This window comes from Castor canadensis, chromosome 8, assembly GCF_047511655.1.
Source record: "Castor canadensis chromosome 8, mCasCan1.hap1v2, whole genome shotgun sequence".
Lineage (NCBI taxonomy): Eukaryota > Metazoa > Chordata > Mammalia > Rodentia > Castoridae > Castor > Castor canadensis.
Window position 1 is genome coordinate 154,964,190 of NC_133393.1, and position 14,341 is coordinate 154,978,530.

Here is a 14,341-nt window from a genome sequence, read left to right on the forward strand (position 1 = left end):
ATGACCACAGGGCACTTTGCATTGTCTGCCATGTCACTCAATTCAATGTGTAAAGGTCCCTGCCTGTCACTGTGTCATGGCTGCCCAGTGGCTGTGACAGGACCTGCTATGCTTGGGGTCTGCCATGCTCAAAGCCCACGTCTGAGGCTGTGGACAAGCCCAGCATGTCTCCTGTGAGTCTGGGCCCAGGATCCTTCTGCCACCTGGGCCTTGGTGTGTGTGTCACATGCTGGGCTTGCCCTCTAAGCTCCATAGATGTGCCCTGGTCTTTGTGTCTGTGTGCAGGGTCGAGGCCATCCGTCAGAACCCTGGAGGGAGGGTAGACACTGGATAGGTGGAGGAGGCCCCGACCCAGTGTTTGGGACAAGATAGAGGAGAAGAGCATGGGATGGAGGCAGAGGGAGCCCAAGCAGGGGTGGGGAAAAGAGGACCACAAGCTGTGATGGTGAAATTCCCTGAGGGCCAAGTGGCACCATATACTTGAGGGGCTTGGCAGCTCTTGACCAAGGATCCTGGCGTACAGATCTGTGAGACCCCTTCTTATCCACCAAGTCCCACATCTGAACACGGGTTGTCACGAGGACCAAGTAAGCCACAGTGTGAGGTGCCTGGCACATCGCAGGCGCAAAGTATTTACAACACTCGTGACTGCCCAGGGGAACATGTGCTCAGGCACTGGCTCGTGTGTTTGCAGCAGTGTTGGATGGTTGGGGATTTGAACTCAGGATCCTCAAAGTCATGAGGGCCATTCGCCCCTTGCTGAAGAGCAGTCCTGAGTGATAGAGGCCATTGTGTTGTTCATACCCAGGAGTTGTCACAACTGTGGCATCTGCCCTGGATGCTTTGCACAACCTATAGGGACGATGGCCACTTGTTTGGGAAGTGTCTGGTGTTGCGTATGGCTGGGTCAGGGTGGGTCTGACCCATATAGGCCTCCAGTGCCACACTGGGGCTAGAGCCGTGGAAGGTGGGGAAGTGGGCAGTGGTATGTCTCTGAAGTAGGTCCTCCCAGCATTTTCTTGATGGCTGCTGCGGCAACTGTGCCTCTTGATGGTACAACTGGCCCTGCCAGCTGAGCCTTGGGCCTCTTAGCATTGGCTGGGGAGGAGCTGCCTGTCCCTGGAGCACAGGCCAGCGCTCAGGCCCCTGGATGGAGGCCACCCCTACCTGGGCAAAGGAAGAGATGTCTTTCAAGAGTCTAGGGCAGAGGAGGATTTTAATCCAGAAGGCGCCCAGGCCCAGGAGGTCTCATGCTGGCTGAGCGGTGGCCTCCACTATAAGGTGGAGATCCTTGATGCTCTTGGGCAGACACCCTGTCCATCAGGAACGCCCAGGCCCTTTGAAGGGAGAGACAACATATCGGAAATCCCATGCGGCCAAAATTTGAGCAGGAGGAAGGTTCTGGAAAGGGCCCGGCTCACCCACTCTCTCTAGCCACGCCCTTCCAAGCTTCAGTGCAGGGCAGAGCCTTGTTTCCAGAGCGGACATTCCTCCTCCTCCTTCCTGCCCCGCAGTCCCTCTGATCCCCACCCTCCAGGGCTTTGTCTTCTAAGGCTCCACAAAATGGCTGCCACAGCCCTCCGCCATTTTGTAGCTGAGGTGAGCAATGGCCTTGGGAAAGGGAGGAGGGAGGCAGACCCCTGCCCACTGCCTGCCCTGAGCAGCCTGGACAGAACCCAGCACCGGTCCCTGCCTGCTTGGCCTTGGCCACAGCCACCCCAGGCTTGGCACAGTCAGCCACTTGGCAAGGTGGCCTGGGAGTCCTGGCCCTTCACCCAGTCCTGCCCGCCCCTCGCCACCACCCTAGAGGCTTCCCCAGCCAAGTGGACAGAGGGGCTGCACACCAGAGCCCAGGAGAACCATCACTAAAGCCATGCCTTTGGAGGGCATCATCGACAGTGGCAAGGCCAGCACGGGCAGTTCTAGAAATGTTATCTGCTCCTGCGTAAAAGTAGACGCTCCAGAGGAGTCTTTAGCAAGGGTAGTTTGTTTTAGGCACTCCAGGGAAGGAAGCAGTACCCTCAGACCCCAACTCGCCCCTCATACCCCTGCTGAGGTTCTCGCCTGGCTGAGAACCCTGCGGAGGGGAGAGAGGCTGGGGGGCCTTGCCTGGCATGATGCCAGATGCTGAGGTCTCAGCGGTCAGTCAGGCCTCTGGCCTAGGGCAGCCTCCACCCATTCTCAGGAAGCAAGCCGGGCAGTTCCTAGAGAAGGCAACTCTTAACTCCACAGCCTGGGCTGCCCTCCAGATGGGCGTCCCCTGGCCCAGACCACCGAGGCTGTGCAGTGTACAAAGCTGGGCATGTAAGCTCATTCCTTCTCACCCACCACAGCCTTACTGGCCCTTGGGACCCATGCAGCAGCCTCAGCTCAGTGGGGAGCCCCTCTGGGCCTTCTCCCCAGCTTCCTGCTCCTCTTACTACACTCATTTGCCCCTTTGGCTTCCCACCATCCCATGGGTCAGACACTGCATGTCCGAGGGGACCCAGTGAAGCCCTCAGTAGCCCTGGGCCACCACTGTGAAGACAGTGTGCTCTGGCCTCCCAAGGCAGGAGGAGCAGGGCACCCTCTGGGAGCTGGGACTCGCCAGGTATCCCCACAATTCCCATGGTAAGAGCCCACATGGATTATCTTCAAGGGGATTGGTGCCAGTTCTCTGGGCAGTATGGGCAGGTGGCCCTGCTTGGCCCTACATCCTCTGTGAAGCTGTGGGTTGGGTCCTGGTGGGAGAAGGCCACATGTAGACAGAAGGCTCTGAGACCTTGTACCTAGGAAACCTGCTGGATGCAACCCCAGGCCTTGCCCACACTCTTCTCCTGTGGTTCCCAGATGGAACATTTCATCATGCAACATGAAGTTTGTACAGGCCCTGCCCTCCCTCTAGGGAGACTTAGAAGGGGATGGAATGGTGGCAAGCCCCCTGCCTGCCCACTTGCCCAGACCAGCAATGTCCCATTGTCAGGCCAGGCCAGGAACCTCCGGGGAGCCCAGGCTTCCCAGGCAAGAAAAGTCCCCCAAAGAAGCACCAAGCCCAAAGGGAGGTGATGGAAGGGGGCCACCAAAGGTAGGTGGTTCATGCGGGGTCATTGTTGATGATGTAGTTCTTTGGTCATTGCCATACAACCTGTTCCTTCCCACCCTCCCTGTCTGTGACCCAGACTGTGCTTGAGTTGAGAATGTTTTCAGATAAGTACACAACTTGGAGGTTTGAATTATTGCCTAGCAGTTAAAACACCAGGCGGAGAGCCTCATGGGGAGGAGGGGCTCTGTGTCCTGCCTTTCCCCTTTGGATCCTTTGCCTTTCCCGCTGCCATCTGCAACCCTGGAACTGGTACCTCTCCCCTCACTGCACACTGTGCAGGGGAGGCAGCTAGGGCCCGGGGTCCAAGGCATCCGCTACGTCTCCATGGTGCACTCTTGGGGACTTTGAGGCCTCTGGGCACCAGCACACAGACCCACGAGGGCAACCCAGTCCTGCCCAGCCTGAGACTAGAGCAATGGGCTGCATTGGCTCAAGTGTCATTATTTCCAATCCTGATTGTTGATTTTCTAAATTTCACATGAAGAAGGTATTTCCTGCCTCCATGACTGTGCTTTGGGTATCCCTCAACATGCCTTGCTTGGTTCATCCTAGTCCCACCCAAAATGGTGCACAGTGGGTGTGGCCCACTTCTGGGCCCCCTGCCCCAGGCCCAGTCAGAGCGCAGATTGCCCGGTGCTCATGTCTTGTAGTTAACTTTATGAGCTGTGTTTGCAGGGAGACCCGCCTCTCGCCTGAGCCCCCCGGATGCCACCCCTCCTGACTTTCCCAGACTCCATTGTTGGCATGGCCTGCTGAGCAGAAACACTGGCCGCTTTATGGAGGAAACCTAATCAGGGCCACTGAGGGTGGGGGAATTGCCCTGGGGGGGTCTGGCTCCTGGTGGCCCCAAGCCAAGCCCGAGGTGACTTTGGGGTGACACCGTCTGTCTGCATCACTCCTTCCAGACATCCGCCCAGCCCTGAAAGGACCACCTGCCCACCAAGGCTCCCGTGCACCTGTCCCGGCCAGCCTGGCTCCACCCGGCACCCTGCCCATGGGCAGACACTGCAGAGCCAGGACAGGGCCCAGGAGGTGGCAGCTGGCAGATGGCAGGGCGTCTGCTGACTGCTCGTTCCCTGTCGGCTGTACTCAGAAAGTCATTCACACTGCACTCTCCACCCTTGCGGCCCAGCCTTCCTTAGGGATGGATGGGAAGGGTCCTTGGGTCTGTCTCAGGACCCCTTCCCTGTCATCCCTCTGAGAAACGGAAAGTCTCTGCAGTCTGCCCTGGCCTGAGGCCAGTGGTCATGCTCAGCCTGTTGAGCAGGTGGCCCCTATAAATCTCAGTGCTGCCCCTCCCAGAGATAGAATTGAGGCCTTTTCCCTACTCATTCAAAAGAGGCCCATCAGACGGCCACAGACTCAGAAACAGCAATCCTGTCCCCACCCCCAAAATGGGTTGTTGACTGAAGAGTCTTGTGGATCCTGTGTGGACAGCTACCCGACCCCAGGTGGGCGGTGCAATAGGGGGAGCCCATGGGGGCCACAGTGTCTGTGCTGGCTGCTGGAGCACAGGGGGCTTGGTGTGAGGGGAGCATGTCCAGGACAGGCACCTGCCAGTCAGCCTCACCCCATGATGTGAGACTGGGCCCTGGAAGGCAAGGCCTGGACAGAGCCCAGCCCACTGGGGAGAAAATGGTGCCCTGTGGAAAGGAGCAGGAAAAGCAGGTCAGCAGCTCCTGGCAGAGGAACAGGCCAGGGCAAAGGCCAGGAGGTGGGGAGGGCCTGGCAGATGGCCAAGGAGGATGGGGGGAGGCTTGCCCTGGGCATTTTGCAGCTCTGGGAGGTTGGAGGAGGAGCCAGGGCTGGCAGGGACATGGTGGGGAGGAGCGGAAGCCCACAGAGAGGGTGTCAGTGATGAAAGGCCTGGCCATCTGGGAGCATGCGCAGGACTGGTGCTCAAGGAGAGAGGGGACTGTGTCCTCACCAGACCCTCAATAGCCAAATGGGCTTATCTTCTCACCCCCAATAGTAGATGGGTACACTGAGGCTCAGAGGGACCAACCTGCTTGACAGGCAGAGCTGGGCAGATCCCAGGTGGGTCCCATGCCACATCATACAGCCCAGGCTCAGCCCTAGCAGTCCAGTCAGGCTCCTCTTTCACAGCCACCCATGTCCCTTCCTGCTGGGATTTATCTCACCAGCCTTCCCACCCTCGCGCTGGCCCTGGGCAAGCACTGTGACCAGAATGGGCCACAGTGAGGTGGGATGACCATCCGATCCTTCAAGCAGGCCCTCGTGGATTGCTTTGGGCTGGGTCCTTGGAACCCCTTCCCTGCCTCTGCTCTTGGAGGGGTCCAGGTTCCCCTTGTCCCAAGTCTCAGGGAAGCTGCACCTTGCCATCCTCCTCTGTGAAGGGAGGTGGGAGCCCAGGGATGAGGTTGTGTCTCTTCTGAAACTACACTTGTTGCTTTTGTTTCTAAAACCAAACAGGTCAAAAGGTGGTACTGGAGTGGGAGCTCCTGTCTGCAGCTGGCCGTGCTCGTGGTAAGCAGGGCCTCCTACTATCCTTGCTCTGGAAAGTAGGGGCCATGGGAGATTTTATGGTGGGGAGGACCATGGTCAGAGCCATATTCCTGCTGTCCCTCTCCAGGTCCCACTCTCAGGCTCCGAGGCCCCTTCCCATGGCCAACCTTTGCCTAGGCCATGCCTCCCCTGAGGTCACACAGCTCCCTGTCTTCTTGCCACTTCTAGGGGACCACCACATCGATCCCCAGTACACTGCGACATGGTAACCTTTGGTCCCGCAGGCTCTCTCTGGCTTTCTGCGTCAGTCTGGATACTGCCTGATGGAGCCACGGTGCCTTGCAGTTTATGGCAGAGGTGAGCTGTCCCAGGCTCATGGTTGTGTGCACCTGCCCATCCCCTGGGCTCACCAAGCTGTGAGGGCACTCTGGGGACAGGAGTCCCTAAGGGAGCCTCCTTCTCTCTGCCCCTCCATCACCTATCTCCAGTGGGATCCTAATACACCCAGGCCACCTGCTATGGACTAAGGACCAACCTGAGATGCCATACAGGTAAGTCTAGAGTTGAATAAGAGGAAAGGCCAAATTAGAGAAACAGAGTCACATTTGCTTCTCCCAGGCTGGGCTGGGGCACAGGGAAGGGGTCAAGGTGGGCCAGCGTGTCTGTCTCCCATTCCCACAGACTGGGGTTTTTCATGGCCAGCGTTGCACAATAAAGCCAGGTGGGAGAATATGGTCAGGTCCGACTGTAGGACAAGGCTACTGGGCCTGATAGTGGCATCCAGCTGATTGTTATTAGAGTGGCCCGGCAGCTGCTCAGAATCCTGAGGGTCAGCTGCTGCACTGACCCCATGTCTCAGTGAAAACCCTGGTCCACAGGGTGTGAGATGTACCCAGGCTCGCATAGCCAGAAGGCATCCAGGTGTCACAGCCAGCTCCACCTGCTGGGCAGTCCTGCCCCAAACTGCCCTCACCTGCTGAGCCAGGGTCAGAACCCAGCAGGTTTGAGGGACCCACCTTCCTGAAGGGACTTCTGAGGGGTTCAGGTGGAGACAGATAAGGGGGTGACAGCAGGAGGCCAGTGTCTTTCCTGTGACAAGGTTAGTCACAGTCACAGTTTCTGGGCAGTATCTAGATTCTCCTCAATCTTTGTATCTGAACCAATCACCATTGGTAGGGGTCTAGCAGACCCTCATTCCCAACTCCTGCCCTGCCCTGCTGGCTCTGTTTGGATGGTCCTTAGGGACACAGTGGTTCAGTCTACCAACCAAAGGGTCCAGATTTGAGGCAGGGAACAGTCCCAGAGACTGTCATGCAGATTTCCTTCTGGGCCCTCATGGGAACAGGGGCTCTCCAGTGCCTGCACAGGGGAGGACCCAGCTGAACTGGACCCAGGAAGATGACTGCTCCACGGTCCCCAGGTCTGGGTAGACAGTGCTGGGCACAAGCCCTGATAATCTTCCCATAAGGACTTGCTCAGGGAATGGAAGAAAGAGGGAAGGCCAGTGTCAGGTGCCCAGGGCTTGGCCAGACAGCAGCAGCTGCTTCTTGGCACTGGACATAGGGTGAGTCCTGCCTGACAGTGGGCAAGGGAAATACAGAGCCTGAGGGAAACAGCCCCACTCTTCTGCTGAGAGAAAAGCTCCATAGGGCCAGAGGCTCAGTGTCTCTTGTGCCTCAGTTTCCTCACTATGAAATGAGGCTGGTGATTCTGGACTCACCAGGGCTGATTGGATGGCACGGCCCAGCCTGGTGCCTGCCTGGAGGAGCCAGCCTTCTTAGAGGGCTGTGGAAGGAGATCTGGGGTGGAGTTTGCAAGTCCACAGCTTGCTTTGCAGCTCTCAGGGAGCTCAGAGCTATCGGCAGGAAGCAGAATGTTCCAGCTGCTCCACCTCTCATCAGCTGTGGGACCTTGAGATGGCCGTGGTACCCCTCTGGGCCTCAGTCTCCTCGCCTATAAGATAGGTTAACGGTACACTTGCTCATCAGCTTTTCCCCATAGTTCCCCAGGAAGGTGAGGACCATGGTGCTGACTGCAGTTAGCAGGTGTCCAGGCTGACTGCATTGAGCCCTGGTGTGAGCAGTGTTCAGTGAGGCCTGACTTCAACAAGCAGGTGAGGCCCAAGACCAGAGCCAGATCTGTTCCCTTATCAAAGCCTTCTTGCCAGGCTGTGATGTGGGCTCCCTGAGCTCTGGGTTGAGCACAGTCCCTGCTGGCCTCAGGAGGTGACAGCCACCTACCCTGGGGAGCCAGGCTCCCTCTTGGGAGGAAAAACTGCTCTGTGGTCTCTTCCACAGTGAGGTCAGCTCAGGCTGACTAGCAACGTCCTATGGGGCAGGACCAGGACTGGAACCCATGAGGAGGGGCCCTGGCTTCCAGGGGGAGGAGAGCGCGTGCCTGGGGCCACTGCCCAGTGCCAGGAGAGCTGCTGGTGGTAGCACCAAGTGGGTGGAGGCCAGACCTCAGCCAGGTAGACACTTGAAGTGCCCTGGCCCCTGGTTGGTCTTTGGCAGATAGCAACCTTCCCTCAGGATCTCTTAAGGCAGGAGGAGCCCCTTGGGGACATGGCGGCCACTCCTTTTCAAGGATAGTGATCAAGCTGCCTGTGACAGTTTTCCACAAAGCCACCTGGGACTTTCCCTCCCTCCTTTGCTCCTCCCTGGTTGGTGGTTTCCTGCAAGCCTCCTGTCCTGATGATTCCAACAGTCCAGAGGCCACTCCAGGGGAAAGCCATCCATACCACCCCCTGCCAGAACCCTGTGCCCTCAGCACTCAGCACCCTGTGTTCCCCCAGCTCTCCTTCCCCCTCCAGGAGGTGCCTCTGGAGCCAGGACATCCTTCTCGGCGCTGAGACTGACGGTCCTTTGGGGTGAGGTAGTAGGTTGTATAGTTTGGGGCTCTGCCCTGCTGTGGGGTAACTATACAATCTACTGTCTTTCCTGAAGTGGCTGTGATATCTGCGGGGGACAGAGTGCCAGCCCTGGCTGGGGATGGCATGGGGAGCATGGCGGAGGGTGGGGAGGGTGGCGGGCAGTGGCTGCAGCACAATAGGAAGTCTGATCAATGACTGACCTTGGACAGGTCCCTTGACTGGTCTCCATTTCCTCATATGGGACACATGAGGACTGAAGGAGGTGCAGTGTGACGTCTCCAGAGAAGAAGGGCTTAGAGTTGACCCTGCCCTCTGTCCCCATGTCACACTGAGAGGCACTGACCCAGCCTTCCTCCCTTAGCCCACATCAGGCACAGGCTCTCCAAGTGAGGGTCTTGCCTGTACCTTCACCAACACTGGGCACTGGGAGATGAAGCCATAGGGCTGAGACCCCTGAGACTTGCCCAAGGTCACAGGACAGTGTTAACCTTGCATGTCACCCCAAAGATGTTTATCCCGGTACCTAGAGTATGCACCCACCTGTCCAGCTCAGGGTCAGACTTCTGGTCGGTGGCTGTACCTCTGACTGGAGAGGGAAGGGAGACCAGGGTACCTTTCCCAAGCAGGAAAAGAGGAGCATTCCCTGAGCATGCCTGGGTACCTGGCTGGCATGACCTTTATCTAGACAGCGTGGGCCACTGTGCATGGGGACTGGAGACCCCCCAGGCCAGCCCTTCCTGCCAAGCTGCTATCTTCATTGTGCCTGCCCGGCCCTCCAGCTCTGGCAGCCGAGCACCCTGGGCAGGGGCAGGTATGGGCACAGGACAGGGGACTGGGCCTCCCGCATGGTAAGTGGGTGCCGGCGGGGTGAGGTAGTAGGTTGTGTGGTTTCAGGGCAGTGATGTTGCCCTCAGAAGATAACTATACAACCTACTGCCTTCCCTGAGGGGCCCAGAGACACGCTGCCACGGAAGGCCCCACTTGGCAGGCCACGCGGGATCTGAGTCACAGAGTGGGTGAAAGCAGCATGGAGGAGCTCGGCTGTCAATAAAGGCTGTTCTGATGTGAATTTGCAATTGGCCCTCGTTCATTCCAGAAACCCAGGGACTAGGTGGTAGGAGGCAGGAGTGTGTTGACCAAGCTGTGGTCGTGTCTGCATGGAGGTCACTGGTCAGGGAGCTGCTTGCCTGTCAAAGGCAGCCCCTGGCCCGCCTGTCCCTATACCTTTGGGGACCACTGTGGACCTGGGACCCCAACCCGTCCTCCACCCTGCACATCACCTTGGAGCCAAGTGTACTGAGGGCGAGACCCAAGCCCCAGCAGAGCAGTCGTCCATGGTGGATCCCTTGTGAACCTGGGTCAACAGCTAAGAGCTCAGGCCGTGCTGCCTCCCAAGGTCACCTGTCCTTTCGCCTCTGGCTCTTAGGACAGTAGCTGTCTACCCTTGAGCCAGCCGTCGTCTGAATAGTGGCCTTTCTCCTGGGAGTCCAGGCCCTCCTGGGAGCAGCTGCCAGAGGCCACATCATATCCAGTGCTGTGAGCTCCCCTTATAGGGACACTGGCATGGCAGGGACCTCACTCTGCCCTGGCTCTCCACTCACCTGCCTGTCTGTGTCCCACTGGTATCCTGGTCCTCTCACCATGATGGCTGCCACCTTGGCCCCAACTTTCGTCCGGAACCCTCCTAGCCTGCCTCTGCTCCCCTCCCCAGCCTTGCATGACCACTCCTGAGTAACCAACACTCATCTACACCCAGCCGGCTACCCCCAAAGAGCTATTGCTGGACTTGGAGCTGAGGGAGCCCCAAGTGGCAGGAGCGCTTCCCAAAGCGGGGCCGCCCGAGCTGAGTCTTGGTGGCTATGCAGAACTGGCAGCTGGAGAAGCAGAGGGGGTTTTGCAGTGAACATGGCCCACCACCCCCTCTGTTGTCCTCTGGAGCCTGAATGGATGACAAATGGGGGCCATCCATCTCTCTTCACCCTGTGGTCAGTTGATAGCCAAGTCTGAACACTTGTGAAGTTCACTTCTGTTCCTCCTACCTCCTCTACCAGGCCTCAAGGGTCTCTCTCTTGGGCAGCCCCTCTGCCCTTCCCTGAGCCGATTTCTGTGACCTGTGCTCACCTTCACCTAGACTCCCTCCCTACATATCTGCTCATCCGGTACCCCTACCCTCATCCCCCACCTCTGTCCACTACAGCCAACCCAATATGTCCAAGAAGACTGTGAACATCCAGGGAGGCAGCCTTTACTCCTGACATCTACACCATGTGGGTACAGAGCTGGTCTCTGCCTACAGAGCTTGAGACCTGGTGGAGACATAGCCAGGGACACAGAGCAGCCACCGCTGGGGTCAGAACTATGGTGGGGCAGCCCAGGGGCTGAGAGCTATGAGGAGCCCTGAACCCATCCCTGCAGTCAGGGTAGCTCCCTGGAGGAGGTGACACCCAGCCCACACTGTGTCCCTCCCTAATATCCAGCACCCCTGCCAACTAGCTGTCACTGGAGATAGGAATGTCACAACCAGGTAGACATGAGGACATGGGAGGGCAGAGCAGCTGATCAGCAGCATGAGGAAGTTCTGGGGGCCTCAGGCTCACTCAGGTGCTCTAGCGTGCTAAGCCTGTTTTCCCATCTTACCCACAGTAGTCCCACCTCAGAGGGAGGCATCAGGACTCAAAGACATCACAGATGACAATGCTCAACTCACATGGGTAGGGGAAGGTGGACAGGAGGTCCTGCTTCTAGCCAGGCACTGGGTGCCACCTGCTGCCTGATCCATATAAAGGGCTCCTGGCCAAGTCTGGGCCCTGGTTGTGGTGGAAGGTGAGGCTGGGTGTGAGCTGGGTGGGGCTGCTGGCTGGAAGCCCCAGGACTCGTCCTCCTGGCAGGCCAGGACCACGACCAGGCATGTGGATTAGCAACTGTGAAGATAATCCAGCTCAGGTCCATGCAGGGAGGAGATCCAGGCCAGGACCAGCAAGGTGGTAGCCCAAGCATGCAGAAGCCAGGGACTGCTCAGACCCTGCTCCCGGGGACAGGGTTGGGGGGGAGAGGGGCTCATCAGAGACTGGGAGCCTCTAGACATGTGTGGGCCCTCAGGTCCAAGAAGGGCACATTGGCCTTGACCCCCAGGAGGGATGGCCTAGCCGGTCCAGCAAACCCTGCAGCCTGGGGTCGGCAACAGTGAGGAACAGGGCCACCATCTAGGGCCACCAGGGTTGGGGCAAAACAAGTACAATGGAGAGAGGCCAGCAGCAGCTAAGGGGTCTCTCAGGGTCACACACAGGGCCTGCCTGTGTGTCAGCTAGGGGCCCAGAGTTGGAGCCCTCCCAATGGCCTCTCTGCACTTCCTTTAGACACAAAAGGAAAAGATGAGCATAAAAATATTGAACATCTACAATATGTAATGAATAATACAGATACACACTTTCAGTACAGAATAGATCAGTATGTAGTGAATGTAGCCATAATTTATTCTATAATGACTTGTATTATCGTTTGCGAATACATATAACCGTATATCCTGTGTGGTATACCGCATGAATCTGGCCTGGATTGCAGTTGTCTTTACACTACTCCAGTCATAAATATATTTGGAGTTTTTTTAGGAAGGAAGACCCAGGAAGGCCAAGTTTCCTGGGCCCTACCTGGAAGGTGGGTCCCCTCTTCAACCTGGGCCACCTTGGCCTGCCTCATCCCACTGAGCCACCACCCTTCTGGGCAGCCAGAGAGACCCTGGCTGCTTAGCGTTCTGGGCCACCCCTGCCATTGAGCGGTACATTTCCCGACAGTGACACCATGTGGCCACGGAAGGATGTGGCGACCATACAGTGTGCTCCCCAAGTCCCACCCACACTGAACTCCATGCCTGGCTGTGAAGGAGGATGCTCTTCTGGACTATGGGAGCTTTGGATTCACAACAGCTCAGGGGAGGGTCATATGGGGCCTGAGCTCCAGTCCACACTGTCCCTGAGTCTGCCTGGCACCAGCTTGCCCCCTGCTCCATGCTCTGGGTGCCACACGGCCACCTGACAGGCTGCCCATGCTGTCCTTCTGAGTCATGGGGGAGGGATCTGAGCCCAGAGACCAGGCCTGGCAGCATTCAGGCTCTCCTGCCCCTAGTGAGCCAGCAGCACCATCAGCCCCCTGTACCCCTCCGTCAGGGCCCCACAAGGAGCAGCTGTGAGGAGCTGAAGAAGCCATCCCATCCAGGAGAGGTGCATTCAGACCCACACGTGTGCCCAGTGCTGCCTGAGGCCTTTAGGAAGGGACTATCCTAAAGGGGGCAAGGGGCAATGGCTGGGATGTTTGGAGAACTCAAGATGGGGGTGACCAGACCAAGGACATGGGGAGGCTGCAGCCTGAAAGGTAGGTCGATATGGCTGAGCCTCAGGGCCCAGAAGGGAGGCCAGAGGCCAGGTGAGGCAGACAGACTCTAGGAGGTGAGCAGGGGCCACGCTTGTGCGTGTGGCCCTCTGGCAGACTCATGCCCACCCCTTGGCACTGAGTGGACCAGGGGTCAGGGAAGACCATAGGGCCTGGAAGGGAAGGGGTGGGCTGAAGAAGTCTCTGTGACAGCTGGGTGAATGGAATGTAGCTTGTCACTGCCACCCTCTAAGCTTAGCCTCTTTCTCTTGGATGGTGAGGAGGTGGTACTAGCTAGGCAGCACATGTTAGACCTGGGAAAGCTGGAAGCCTGAGGCAGACCAGGAAGCAGAGAACCTTCAGGTCTGGCTTGCTCAAGGGCTCAGAGCCCATCACAGCCCCTGCTGTTGCTGAGCCTGAGAGCAAGTGAGGCTGGCAGGCGCTCCATGCTGCCTCCCTGCTTGCTACAGCTGACGTAAATTCATTACTCATACATCCAGCCACTGCCCACTCCTCCCAGCCCTTCAGTGCCCCCATGGCCTCCTGGGAACACCCAGCTGCTGGGAGTCTAACTGGGCACCTAGGTTTCTCTGTTAAGTGGGGTAACTTCCCTGGGGGTGAGAGTGGAGGCCACAGGCCATTGGGAGGGCTGGCACGATAGTAAAGAGCCTGTGGAATGTAGGCTGCCTGTGTTTGTGACAATCCCTGGGGGCTGCCATCCTGAGTCCATTGCATAGACACGGGGACTGAGGTGGGGCAACTTTCCCAAGGCCAAAGAGCAGGCCACGGTAGAACCAGTGTGGGTGGCCAGGTCTGTCCGCCCAGCACCTGTAGCTAACCTGCCTTCTCAGCTCCTGAGGTCTGAGGAGAGCAGGTGCTGTAGGGAGGTGTGCACCAGGCCCTAGGCCCTTGCTGCTGTGTACCCGAGGGTGGTCACTGCACACCACTGTCTGGCCTTCCCAGAAGGAAGTGACTATCCTCAGCTTTAATTTGGGCTGAAGAAGTAAGGCCACCTTGGAAGGTCTGGTCCCCACCTCTCTTCCTTTTCAGGTCCTAAGTGTCTGGCTTGCCTCTAGCCAGGGCCCAGGTTGCAGTGGATTCAGACATGGTGAGAACCACCAGCCCTCCTGTGGCCTTTCTGAAGCAGGCTAGGCCTTTCTCCTCTTCTCTCATCTCCGACTCTAGCTCCTCTGCCCTCTATGTCCCAGGGTCTGTCTGCCTGTCACCATACCAAGCCCCACTGCCCTTCCTCTTAGCCTCTTGTCTTCTAGCTCCTGCCCATTGCCTGGGTCAGCCCACATGGGCCCTGGGAAACCCAAGGTGCAAGGACAATGAGGCAAAATGGGGAGGAAAGGAGGAAGAAACCAGGGATTTGGGGCAGGGAAGAGGGAGTTCCTGCAGCATGGGTCAGGAAGGCTGCTCAGAGAAGGAAGGAACACGGTTTGATGCTGGGGGAGAGGGTAGGAGCAGCCATGGAGACCCTTCTTCCAAGAGGTCCCAAGAGGACAGCAAACACAGGCCCGGGAGACCAGGAACTGGCCCTGAGATGAGACCAG

The 14,341-nt window shown here is 58.0% G+C and overlaps 1 protein-coding gene across 15 annotated transcripts in view; it reads left to right on the forward strand.

Annotated features, from left to right (window-relative positions):
• Window positions 1-9,489, forward strand: part of LOC141425863 (uncharacterized) — a 52,981-nt gene extending 43,492 nt beyond the window's left edge. For 5 of the 15 annotated variants that reach the window (XR_012451038.1, XR_012451039.1, XR_012451037.1 and 2 more), the window contains exons 4-5: window positions 5,516-5,569; window positions 5,777-9,489. The gene's annotated coding sequence lies outside the window, so the exon portion shown is untranslated. The remainder of the gene's footprint in view (window positions 1-5,515; window positions 5,570-5,776) is intronic. The other 10 variants (XM_074084694.1, XM_074084686.1, XM_074084689.1 and 7 more) reach the window with 9 other exon arrangements.
• Window positions 9,490-14,341: the final 4,852 nt, after the last annotated feature.